The sequence below is a fragment of the Myxine glutinosa genome, chromosome 2 (assembly GCF_964187855.1).
Source record: "Myxine glutinosa chromosome 2, kmMyxGlut1.1, whole genome shotgun sequence".
Taxonomy (NCBI): Eukaryota; Metazoa; Chordata; class Myxini; order Myxiniformes; family Myxinidae; genus Myxine; species Myxine glutinosa.
The window spans coordinates 267,705,351-267,719,134 of record NC_136262.1 but is presented as its reverse complement, the minus strand read 5'-3'; positions in this window follow the sequence as shown (position 1 = coordinate 267,719,134).

Genomic DNA, 13,784 nt, shown 5'->3' with positions numbered 1-13,784 from the left:
CATCACTCCCCACGGCGGTTAGCATAACTTTACCAATTTTCAGGTCATAAAACTTGTTGGAATTGTCTGCCGACGCAAACCAACCAACACCATTCTTGACAAAATCGAGCATTTCCCTGTTTTTTTTTTAACAAAGGGAACAAGCTCTCGTCATCCAAAAGTCCGGTATTCTCATTGGCAAAGGTTGTTATCCATTCATCATCTCCATGAATATATTTGTCAAAAGACCAAACATTTCCTTCCAATCAACAACTTGCATTTGATATGTCGGGATTTGCAGACAGACATGAGCATGACAGGGGAGCTTGGAATTTGAGGTCATCAAACTCATCTTTTGAGGTCATCAAACTCATCTTTTGAGGTCATCAAACTCATCTTTTGAGGTCATCAAACTCATCTTTTGAGGTCATCAAACTCATCTTTTGAGGTCTTGCTGTTGACACAATTAGCTCTTCAGAGCTCTGGGACTTAATCCGGGACACAAACATCGCCACGGACCGGATTCGCAATGATTCGTCTTGAATGGAGCCAAAAATGGACGGTCCATGAGAAGCAGGTGCAGGTTCTTCCATGGCGGAGCTCGAGTTGTCTTTGTGAGATGGAACGTAATTAAATTAAGGTTGTGGGATGAGGAATGTTCGAGATTTGTTGATTCGATGCTTGCTAGAAGGTGAGCCTCCGGGCGAGTAAGGTGAAGGTGAAACGATAAGACATTTGGCAAAGGTCACGATCGTTGAATTACCACATTGCTCACAATAGCTGCTTTTGGAATTAATGTCGAGGAATAAGAATGTTTTTTAAATCCCAGAAAGGAATGCGGGATATTTTTCAAGAGAATAATCGTATTGAAGTCATTTGAAGCCTGCTGTCACTGCTTGCTTGTTCTATATAGTTCGAAAGTGGAACAAAGCCCTCCTGGGGCCTAAAGTGTTCTCCGAAAGTGTTTACATTCATTTTGGTTTCCATTTAAAACTTTGCTCTGATTTATTCATGTTTCTCAATTTTATTATTTGAGAAAGAGAGACAAAGAGATGTGTCTGAAACCAGTCAGACGAATAGTGCACAAATGAGACTTGTGAAACACTTGAATATTTGACCCCTAATATTGAACTGCTTTGACCTTTGACCTTGAAATAGTTGGTTTCTCAATTCAGTGAGGTACCGTGCTGTTTAGTTTTCAAGTCAATCGGATGAAAATTTATGATTTTTAGATAAAAATTTATGATTTGGGAAATTTGTCCTGATTTGATATTTTCAGCCCAAAGATAATTGCTTTCTCAATTTAATAACTCAATATGCAAATGATGTTTAATTTTCAAGTCAATCGGATGAAAATTTATGATTTTTAGATAAAAATTTATGATTTCGGAAGTTTGTCCTGATTTGATCTTTTGACCCCAAAGATAATTGTTCTCACTTTAATAACTCAATATGCAAATGATGTTTAATTTTCAAGTCAATCGGATGAAAATTTATGATTTTTAGATAAAAATTTATGATTTCGGAAGTTTGTCCTGATTTGATCTTTTGACCCCAAAGATAATTGCTTTCTCAATTTAATAACGCAATATGCAAATGATGTTTACTTTTCAAATCAATCGGATTAAAATTTATGATTTTTAGATAAAAATTTATGATTTTGGAAATTTGTCCTGATTTGATATTTTCAGCCCAAAGATAATTGTTTTCTCAATTTAATAACGCAATATGCAAATGATGTTTACTTTTCAAATCAATCGGATAAAATTGATGATTTTTAGATAAAAATTTATGATTTTGGAAATTTGTCCTGATTTGATATTTTCAGCCCAAAGATAATTGTTTTCTCAATTTAATAACGCAATATGCAAATGATGTTTACTTTTCAAATCAATCGGATAAAATTGATGATTTTTAGATAAAAATTTATGATTTTTAGATAAAAATTTATGATTTTGGAAATTTATCCTGATTTGATATTTTCAGCCCAAAGATAATTGTTCTCACTTTAATAACTCAATATGCAAATGATGTTTAATTTTCAAGTCAATCGGATGAAAAATTATGATTTTGGAAGTTTGTCCTGATTTGATCTTTTGACCCCAAAGATAATTGTTCTCACTTTAATAACTCAATATGCAAATGATGTTTAATTTTCAAGTCAATCGGATAAAATTGAAGATTTTTAGATAAAATTTATGATTTTGGAAATTTGTCCTGATTTGATATTTTCAGCCCAAAGATAATTGTTCTCACTTTAATAACTCAATATGCAAATGATGTTTAATTTTCAAGTCAATCGGATGAAAAATTATGATTTTGGAAGTTTGTCCTGATTTGATCTTTTGACCCCAAAGATAATTGTTCTCACTTTAATAACTCAATATGCAAATGATGTTTAATTTTCAAGTCAATCGGATAAAATTGAAGATTTTTAGATAAAATTGATGATTTTGGAAATTTGTCCTGATTTGATCTTTTGACCCCAAAGATAATTGCTTTCTCAATTTAATAACTCACTATGCAAATGATGTTTACTTTTCAATTCAATCGGATGAAAATTTATGATTTTTAGATAAAAATTTATGATTTTGGAAATTTGTCCTGATTTGATATTTTCAGCCCAAATATATTTGCTTTCTCAATTTAATAACTCAATATGCAAATGATGTTTAATTTTCAAGTCAATCGGATAAAATTGATGATTTCGGAAGTTTGTCCTGATTTGATCTTTTGACCCCAACGATAATTGCTTTCTCTATTTAATAACTCAATATGCAAATGATGTTTAATTTTGAAGTCAATCGGATAAAATTGATGATTTTTAGATAAAATTGATGATTTGGGAAATTTGTCCTGATTTGATATTTTCAGCCCAAAGATAATTGCTTTCTCAATTTAATAACTCAATATGCAAATGATGTTTAATTTTCAAGTCAATCGGATGAAAATTTATGATTTTTAGATAAAAATTTATGATTTCAGAAGTTTGTCCTGATTTGATCTTTTGACCCCAAAGATAATTGCTTTCTCAATTTAATAACGCAATATGCAAATGATGTTTACTTTTCAAATCAATCGGATGAAAATTTATGATTTTTAGATAAAAATTTATGATTTTGGAAATTTGTCCTGATTTGATATTTTCAGCCCAAAGATAATTGTTTTCTCAATTTAATAACGCAATATGCAAATGATGTTTACTTTTCAAATCAATCGGATAAAATTGATGATTTTTAGATAAAAATTTATGATTTTGGAAATTTGTCCTGATTTGATATTTTCAGCCCAAAGATAATTGTTCTCACTTTAATAACTCAATATGCAAATGATGTTTAATTTTCAAGTCAATCGGATGAAAAATTATGATTTTGGAAGTTTGTCGTGATTTGATCTTTTGACCCCAAAGATAATTGTTCTCACTTTAATAACTCAATATGCAAATGATGTTTAATTTTCAAGTCAATCGGATAAAATTGATGATTTTTAGATAAAATTGATGATTTTGGAAATTTGTCCTGATTTGATCTTTTGACCCCAAAGATAATTGCCTTCTCAATTTAATAACTCACTATGCAAATGATGTTTACTTTTCAATTCAATCGGATGAAAATTTATGATTTTTAGATAAAAATTTATGATTTTGGAAATTTGTCCTGATTTGATATTTTCAGCCCAAATATAATTGCTTTCTCAATTTAATAACTCAATATGCAAATGATGTTTAATTTTCAAGTCAATCGGATAAAATTGATGATTTCGGAAGTTTGTCCTGATTTGATCTTTTGACCCCAACGATAATAATTGCTTTCTCTATTTAATAACGCAATATGCAAATGATGTTTAATTTTGAAGTCAATCGGATAAAATTGATGATTTTTAGATAAAATTGATGATTTGGGAAGTTTGTCCTAATTTGATATTTTCAGCCCAAAGATATAATTGCTTTCTCAATTTAATAACTCAATATGCAAATGATGTTTAATTTTCAAGTCAATCGGATGAAAATTAATGATTTTTAGATAAAAATTTATGATTTTGGAAGTTTGTCCTGATTTGATATTTTCAGCCCAAACATAATTGCTTTCTCAATTTAATAACTCAATATGCAAATGATGTTTAATTTTCAAGTCAATCGGATAAAATTGATGATTTTGGAAGTTTGTCCTAATTTGATCTTTTGACCCCAAAGATAATTGCTTTCTCAATTTAATAACTCAATATGCAAATGATGTTTAATTTTCAAGTCAATCGGATGAAAATTTATGATTTTGGAAGTTTGTCCTGATTTGATCTTTTGACCCCAAAGATAAATTGTTCTCACTTTAATTACTCAATATGCAAATGATGTTTAATTTTCAATTCAATCGGATGAAAATTTATGATTTTTAGATAAAAATTTATGATTTTGGAAGTTTGTCCTGATTTGATATTTTGACCCCAAATATAATTGCTTTCTCAATTTAATAACTCAATATGCAAATGATGTTTACTTTTCAATCAATCGGATGAAATTGATGATTTTTAGATGAAATTGATGATTGTGGAAGTTTGTCCTGATTTGATATTTTGACCCCAAAGATAATTGCTTTCTCTATTTAATAACGCAATATGCAAATGATGTTTACTTTTCAAGTCAATCGGATAAAATTGATGATTTTTAGATAAAAATTTATGATTTTGGAAATTTGTCCTGATTTGATATTTTCAGCCCAACGATAATTGCTTTCTCTATTTAATAACGCAATATGCAAATGATGTTTAATTTTCAATTCAATCGGATAAAATTTATGATTTTTAGATAAAATTGATGATTTGGGAAGTTTGTCCTAATTTGATATTTTCAGCCCAAAGATATAATTGCTTTCTCAATTTAATAACTTAATATGCAAATGATGTTTACTTTTCAAGTCAATCGGATGAAAATTTATGATTTTGGAAGTTTGTCCTGAATTGATATTTTGACCCCAAAGATAATTGCGTTCTCAATTTAATAACTCAATATGAAAATGATGTTTACTTTTCAAGTCAATCAAATAAAATTGATGATTTTTAGAAAAAATTTATGATTTTGGAAGTTTGCCCTGATATGATATTTTGACCCCAAAGATAATTGCTTTCTCAATTTAATAACTTAATATGAAAATGATGTTTACTTTTCAAGTCAATCGGATAAAATTGATGAGTTTTAGATAAAAATTTATGATTTTGGAAGTTTGTCCTGATTTGATATTGTTGCGGTTCTGAGAAATGTACATATTGATTAATAAAGGTTAAAGGTTTTGCCCCCATAGTTAGTCCACAGGCAACACGTCGGCTACCTTAGAACATTAGTTATGTCATAGTATATTTGAGATAAGGACATTTCCAATAGTGATACCTGCGTTGTGTAAAGAAATAAATAAGAGTAGGTCCCGTTCATTTTGCAGCCCACCCTCCAATCAACCTCATTGCGCACCATCCAGTCTGCGCCCTATTGCCCGTCGCATTGGGATGCTCAAACCAGCCAAATGCCATGAGGTAGGCCTGAAAAGGGGGAGGAGCGTGAGGTCGGGGTGTGACCACGTCAAGCAGACGTCAAGGGCGGAGCCGGTAAGAGCCAAAACGACCAACCAGGGCTCGGGTGGAATGGCGTGAGGGGCGTGGTCAGTGCGCGTCTGGCAAATTCGAGAGGGTTCGCTGGGCGGCGCTATATAACCGCGAGCACAAAGCCCTTCCGGAGGACTTGCACAATTTGCGCGTTGCATAAGGACTCGTGAGGGAAGCCAAGCCTTGGAATTGTTGTGTGGAGGACTTATGCACTGGTATCAAGAGGTGAAGAGGACTCTCGTGCGAAAGAATTGATAAGGACTGAAGGAATATACGCGCTTTGCAAGAGGACTGGCCAGAAGGAGTATATGCGCTTTACCAAGAGGACTGATGAGCGAGGGGCTTTGTAAGAGGACTTGAGGATATTCGCGCATTACAAAGGCCTGGCCAGAAGGAGTATATGCACTTTACCAAGAGGACTGTCCAGGACTTGAGGATATTCGCGCATTACAAAGGACTGGCATGATTCACGCATTACAAAGGACTATTGGAAGTGGAGCATTAAAGAGGACGATTGGGAGAGGCGCTTCGCCCTTTGAACTGTTGGAGCGCATATAGCGCCGGTTCGTTTATTACATACGTGGCTGAGCCGCAAAATAACCGCCAGCCTAGCGTACCTTTTCCCCGATAATTGTCCGATCCGCGCCAATGACACGCGAAGAACGCCGCCGTCTGCTCAACCCTCTTCGTCCTACCATCTTCTCCGCGGGTCGAGTCGGGGACCGGAGCGAGCTGTGGACGCCATTCCTTGGACCATCGCCCTGACCATCTTCATCCCCGTGTGAGTGTCTGAGAGTGTGCCTGAGTGTGAAACAGGCCCGTGCCCAGGGATAAGTTAAGACTGTTTTTAAGGCTTCACTGTGTGTACTTCTCCTTTTTCCTGTGCAAATTATTAATAAATCAATTGTTCTTCCTGTTTCTTCCTAATTCGACCGTATCAGTCTTTTCCTCCATTGGGTAAGCGTGGCACGATTCGGCACCGCTCAAATCGGGTTAGTTCCTGTTAACAGCTCGGATCATGGCTCGCTATCGCTCGGCGTGTCCACTATAACCGTGGTTCGGGCGGGGTTATTTCCTTGCTTCCTGGGAGGCGCTTGTAATTAGGTAATAGAAATAATTCGGCCTACCACCCTATTCAGCGCTGACCGGAAGGAACGTCATAGCCCCGGATCACGTTGGCTAGATAAAAGACAGGGGGATTAATCCCCCCTTGGTAAGGGGAAGGTGGACGTTGAGATCCGCAACAATATTTTGACCCCAAAGATAATTGCTTTCTCAATTTAATAACTCAATATGCAAATGATGTTTACTTTTCAAGTCAATCGGATGAAAATTTATGATTTTGGAAGTTTGTCCTGATTTGATCTTTTGACCCCAAAGATAATTGCTTTCTCAATTTAATAACTCAATATGCAAATGATGTTTAATTTTCAAGTCAATCGGATGAAAATTTATGATTTTTTTAGATAAAATTTTTTGATTTTGGAAGTTTGTCCTAATTTGATATTTTCAGCCCAAAGATAATTGCTTTCTCAATTTAATAACTCAAAATGCAAATGATGTTTACTTTTCAAGTCAATCGGATGAAAATTTATGATTTTTCGATAAAAATTTTTGATTCTGGAAGTTTGTCCTGATTTGATATTTTGACCCCAAAGATAATTGCTTTCTCAATTTAATAACGCAAAATGCAAATGATGTTCACTTTTCAAGTCAATCAGATGAAAATTTATGATTTTTCGATAAAAATTTATGATTCTGGAAGTTTGTCCTGATTTGATATTTTGACCCCAAAGATAATTGCTTTCTCAATTTAATAACTCAAAATGCAAATGATGTTCACTTTTCAAGTCAATCAGATGAAAATTTATGATTTTTCGATAAAAATTTTTGATTCTGGAAGTTTGTCCTGATTTGATATTTTGACCCCAAAGATAATTGCTTTCTCAATTTAATAACGCAAAATGCAAATGATGTTCACTTTTCAAGTCAATCAGATGAAAATTTATGATTTTTCGATAAAAATTTATGATTCTGGAAGTTTGTCCTGATTTGATCTTTTGACCCCAAAGATAATTGCTTTCTCAATTTAATAACTCAATATGCAAATTATGTTTAATTTTCAATTCAATCGGATGAAAATTTATGATTTTTTTAGATAAAAATTTATGATTTTGGAACTTTGTCCTTATTTGATATTTTGACCCTAAAGATAATTGCTTTCTCAATTTAATAACTCAATATGCAAATGATGATTAATTTTCAAGTCAATCGGATAAAAATTTATGATTTTGGAACTTTGTCCTGATTTGATCTTTTGACCCCAAAGATAATTGATTTCTCAATTGAATAACTCAACATGCAAATGATGTTTAATTTTCAAGTCAATCGGATGAAAAATTATGATTTATTAAAATTATGATCCAATCTCAACCAAACATAAAACGTATTCGACTTCCTTCTGCTTTTCTACAATATTTCTTTCAAATCAATCACAAGACTGACACCTGTTTTATTACTCAAGACCTAACAGTGATCCCATTAGGGTATCAATGAAGCCATCTCCTCCTCTAATTTGTTTGTCCACACCTGGATATCTCTTTGCTTTATCATAATAAAATACGCTGCAATTTGGTGTCTGTCTGTCTGATGATTTCTAACCACGATACATTCAGTCGTTACTTATCCAATCTCAACCAAACTTGACAGGAGAATTAAGGATCACACGGTCAAGGTTGTAGTGAATTCATTTGCCCACCCCCTCTCCCCACGGGGGTTTACTCCACCAATAGGGTTGCGTGTTGAGGTGTGTGTGTTGAGATAGCTTTATCGTGGCGCTTTTCCAAGGACGTGCAAATCTGGATTGCACAATAACACCTGCATCTCACTGTGTTGCATTTGGTTTTACATCCACACGATGTTAGTTACATTTCCACCCTTGTCCATTTATTGTTTGCGAAAATCGAAGATTTGTCAAGTATATTGATCACCTGCAGGTCACAATGTCAACAACTTAGGTGGAAATTCTAAGATCCTCAATTTTCATCTGATTCACTTGATATTTGAACAGGATTTGCATTTCCAGTTACTTAATTCAACCACCAATTATTTTTTGAGGTCTAAAGGTGAAAAGGTAAACGTAGGCCAAATTTATAAAATCGTCAATTTTCATCCAATTGACGAAGTTGGAAGAGGGTTTGCATATCAGATCACTGAATTCAACCACCAAGTATTTTTGTGGTCAACATAGGCTAAAAGTCAACAACTCACTTTCGGGATTTCACACCTATCTTGCTCTGCACGACAGATTTCTTGTAACTTGTAAAATCGAAGATTTTTCAAGTATATTGGAAGGTCTTGTGTGTTATTCTGTTTGTCTGTCAATCGCCCACAGGTCACAATTTTAAACCGATCTTCACGAAACTTCACCAAATGGTAGAGTTGGTCATAAGGAAGAAGCCTATTGATTTTGAGGTCAAAGGTCATCTTGAGGTCAAATTTCTAAAATTTTCATTTTTAATCTGATTCACTTGAAAATTGAACAACATTTGGGAATTGAGTTATTAGATTAGTAAACAAATTATATTTGAGGTCAAAAGGTCAAATCAAGGTCAAACTACCAAAATCATCAATTTTCATCTAAAAATCATCAATTTTAATCCGGTTGACTTTGAGAATTAAACAGCACAGTACCTCACTGAATTGAGAAACCAACTATTTTAAGGTCAAAGGTTAACTCAAGGTCAAACTTGTAATATCAATTTTCATCTGAAAAACCATAAATTTTAATCTGGTTGGTCCAAGCTTTGATTAAGATCATCAATTTTAATCTTAATGAAATAGACAATTTGATGTATCCATGGCAACCTTTTTTTAGGGGGGGGGGGGGGGGAGGAGTGGATTTTGCAATGCTCTGCATGACGTCTTCTTGTTTGTTTGTTTGTTTGTTTCTGAACAGGATATCTCAAGTTGTGGACGGATTTGGATGAAATCTGGTGCATAGGTTGTGTGTGACGGGCACGAATCGATTCGATTTTGGCGAAGATCCGAATACGGATCCGGATGCGAGAATTTGTCATTTTGTTTTTAAATGATTCTTCACAATTGAGATGGGGCCAAAACGGATATAGAGCATGTTGTTTCAAAAGGTTTCAAAAAGTTTCAAACCTTCACTCCTTCATTCCTCTTTTCTCCCGCCTCTGGAACAAACTCCCTCACTCTCTTCAATCCCACTGCACCCTCCAGGTCTTTAAAACAGCTGTTCACCACCATCTCTTATCTTCCCCCATCCAAAACCTTGATCTTTTCTACCCCCGCTAATTTCACCCCAATTCCACTTTTTTGAAATACCAACTTCTGTCCTGGAAGTCCTTGGTGTCCTTGTGTTTTATACTTCTCCCTCCACCCCCCCCGCCCCCCCTTCCCACGCCTCCTCCCCCCAAGCCTTCTCCCTTCCACACATCTCCCTGCTCTCAAATGTTGTGTTTGTGTGCTTCCCCTTCTCTCCCCATCTTGTCTTCTGCTCCCTCTTTGTATATATTTTGTTTGTCTGGTTGATTTGTTTGTGAAGTAAATGTTAGCTCTTTCACGAGCCTCGATTCAGTATACCAAAAAAATAAATAATAATAATAATAATAATAATAATTAAAAAAAAGAAATTAAAAAAAAGTTGTGGACAACTTGTGGCAAAGCTTAGTGGATGAGTTGGGTAAGTGAGAAGAGCGATTCGATTTTGGTTCAGGTCCGAATCCAAATCTGGCCAATCAGTAGATACAAACATAACCTGTTCACCAGGCGGAGGTATGCTCTCTACCGTGTGTCGTTCTTGTTGTTATGTTGTGTGATGCATGTGTGTAAAAACTTTTGGTACATCATGGACATGTTCCAAATTCCGCTGTACAGGACTTCAGTTGTTCCGCACAGGTGGGACACTGCATCAGCTGTTGAAATGCACCTTATGGTTGTGATTTACCAAGCAGGACGGATTTTTAAACCAATGCCATTCAGGCATCAACAACAACATTGTGATCTAACGTCGTCAAACAACTACTTATCACATCATCATCATCATCATGCTATGATGCAGAACATAGATTCTGTCGAATCAGTTTTGTAGTTTTGGTCACAACCCTGCACAGGTCACCACTCTAACACATCAACAATTTCAAACAACGATATCATCGAACAACAACGAACTGCACTACTAGGTGGTGGTTTTTGATAATCATTCTAACTGCAACCTCTCGCTTTCCATTAGGGGGCGTCAATGTACGTGTCTGTCTCGACAATAATGCAGTTTCTCTGATCGCGAATTATAGTGTTTGAAGGTCTTAGTTGTGACGTCATCGCCATGTCATAAACGGTTATGTGCTGCACACCACATTGAAATTGACATCGTCGTACAGTACACAACCATTGTCATCGATCTCATGGGAGAGACCCCCAGGGTTGTCCACGTTTGGCTTGGAGACCCCAGAGCGAGGGTTGAGTGCCCCCCAAGGTTTCTGATGTTGCGGATCGAAGCAGCAGTTGAAGTCCTCGAGGAGACGCAGGGTTTGTGGGTATTTCTGATCACGTGACGCCGTACACTGCCGAGACACCGAGTGTAACGTACAGAGCAAAATGAGACAAATATAATCCCTCATTTGACCTTCAAGTTGCCTTTCTTCCTCCCAGGCTGCGATAAAACCCCTGAGACCCCTCCGTCCCCACGTGATGGTGCTCGTTTTTCTCCCGCGTGTAAAAAAAACATTTCAATCACACCGGTATACATACAGTCATGGCCAAAAATATTGGCACCCTTGCATTGTTTTCAAACAACTCACAATTTATGATTATTGGTAGGAGACCCAGGAGGACCCCACTGCTGAAAGAAACATAAGAAAGCCCGACTGGAGTTTGATAAAACACACCTGAACAAGCCAAAATCCTCCTGGAAGAATGTCCTGCAGACAGATGAGACCAAATTAGAGTTTCTGGTAAAGCACATCATCTCTATGTATACAGAAAACAAAATGAAGCCTTTAAAGAAAAGAACAAGATTTGAAAACTTTAAAGAAAATTGAGATCTCGCGAGATCTTGTCGGCGAGGGCATGGTTTTTCGAAGCTGTACACGCTCTCCATGCTTTCAAAGTGAAGTAATTGTTCACAATTGTATTTTTGTCAAAATTGTATTTATATTTTGGTGTGTGTACTTAAAGTGTGTCCCTAGGAAGATTCTCGGTGTTAATCTTTCATACCTACATAAAAAATCGTCGGTTATTTAGTGCCGCGTTTTTTGCGGCCTAGTACCTCGTTTCCTACCTTGAGGCTTTGTTTTCTCTCAGCGGTCGATTGTGGTACATTTACTTTCATTCTCAGTTTTTCCCAGTCTTTCCACCCCCATACTTCCTTGTTTAAAACCTTAACTCAAAAAAAATAAAATAATAACATTTCCTTCTTTGTTCTTATTTGTTGTTCTTATTCATTTATTTGTTGTTCTTATTCATTCATTCGTTCTTCGACCACGTGTTTCACCCCCATTTCCCCAGATAGTTTTCACTGTTCAATATAAAATGTTTAAACTTTCCCCTGAAGTGCTGTATTCTGTCGTATTTTATACCCCCTTTTTCTTCTTCTTCTTTAAAAGGGTGCTTTCAACTTGCTCACCAAATCTATTCATTCCAAAAAAAAATTCCATCTCTTACAGTTCCTCTTTCCTACATTCCCTAAACTCACCTGCACTCAACCCCCCCCCCCCCCCCTCCAGCGTCCTTAAACGTATCTCTGACTCGAAAGTCACAATAAACTCATTTTGCAATAAATGTTCGTTTCCCATTAATTGTACACTTTCTAAAATCAAAACTCACCCCTCCCCTCCAAATCTTCCCCATCACCCATCCGTTTCAAATATCTCCCCTTGCTCCTTCCCTCCTAAACTCCCCCCCGCACCCCTCCCCTCCTAGACTCCCCCTCGCCCCTCCCCTGCTAAACTCCCCCCTTACCCCTCCCCTGCTAAACTCACCCCTCCCCTTCAACCCCCCCCATTGCCCCTTCCCTCCTAAACTCCCCCCTAACCCCTCGCCTCATAATCTCCCCCCTCCCCTTCAAATCTCCCCACCCTAATTTTTTCTCCATTTCCCCCCTCTCACCCCTCCTCCTCAAAGCGTCCTCCCCGCTTCTTCCCCCTTCCAACTCTCAACCTCCATCTCCCCCAAACTTCTGCCTCGCTCTGCCCCCCCCCCCCCTTCCCCTCAAATAACACCTCACTGTGCCTCACCCAATCACCATCAAACCTTTTGTCTGCCCCATCCTTCCCTTTCTCCTAGCTATTCTGAAATCTCTGACACACTGTCAACAGCTCTCCCTACCTCTTCCTCCTCTTCCACATCCTACCCTACCCATCCACCCTCCACCCCCAACCCCCCCCGCCCCCCACGGTTCTGTATCCGAGGCTCTGCCTTCCTCTTCATTAACAGTATGGGCCTCAAACATCCGGGGCCTTCGCTCAAACTTGACTGATCTCTCCATACAGGTTGCTTCTGACAAACCAGACTTGATCTGCTTAACAGAAACTTTCCTCCTTCATGATGTCTCTGATTCCTTAATATCTCTCCCGGGTTACTCCCTCCTCCGGTATGATAGATCTGAGCCTCGTCCTGGAGGTGGAGTTGCTATCTTTATCAAAAACTCTCTTCCTCACTCGCCCTACACTGCCCTCTCTCCACCTCACCCCCAGGAGTACCTCTGGCTACGGCTTCCCCTTCGCTCCCACCTTTTGTTCATATGTGTGTTGTAACATCCACCAAACAGTGATGACTCCATCTACATCTCGCTGTCTGATGACATGGACCAACTTCTATCTACTCATCCCAACTCTGTCTTCCTTATATGTGGTGATTTCAATTGTCACCATGCCAGTTGGCTGGGTGTGGGTACCCCTCTCACCAGCCATGGCTCCTCAGCAAAGGACTTCTGTGACTCACTGGGACTGACACAATCTGTCAATTTCCCGACTTGGATCTCAGTCAACGGAGCATCTTCTCTTCTAGACTTGCGTTGTAAAAATCAGATCTACAACATTGTCCCAATAGTAGGTTTAATTCAGAATCGATCTCTAGTAACACCTGTAAGAAATCAGCAAGAATAATATCAGTATACCGTTATCATAGAAGTAATAATGAATTGGCAATTGGTACAAGCAAACAAGCAAGCATGGAACATCTAGCAATACACA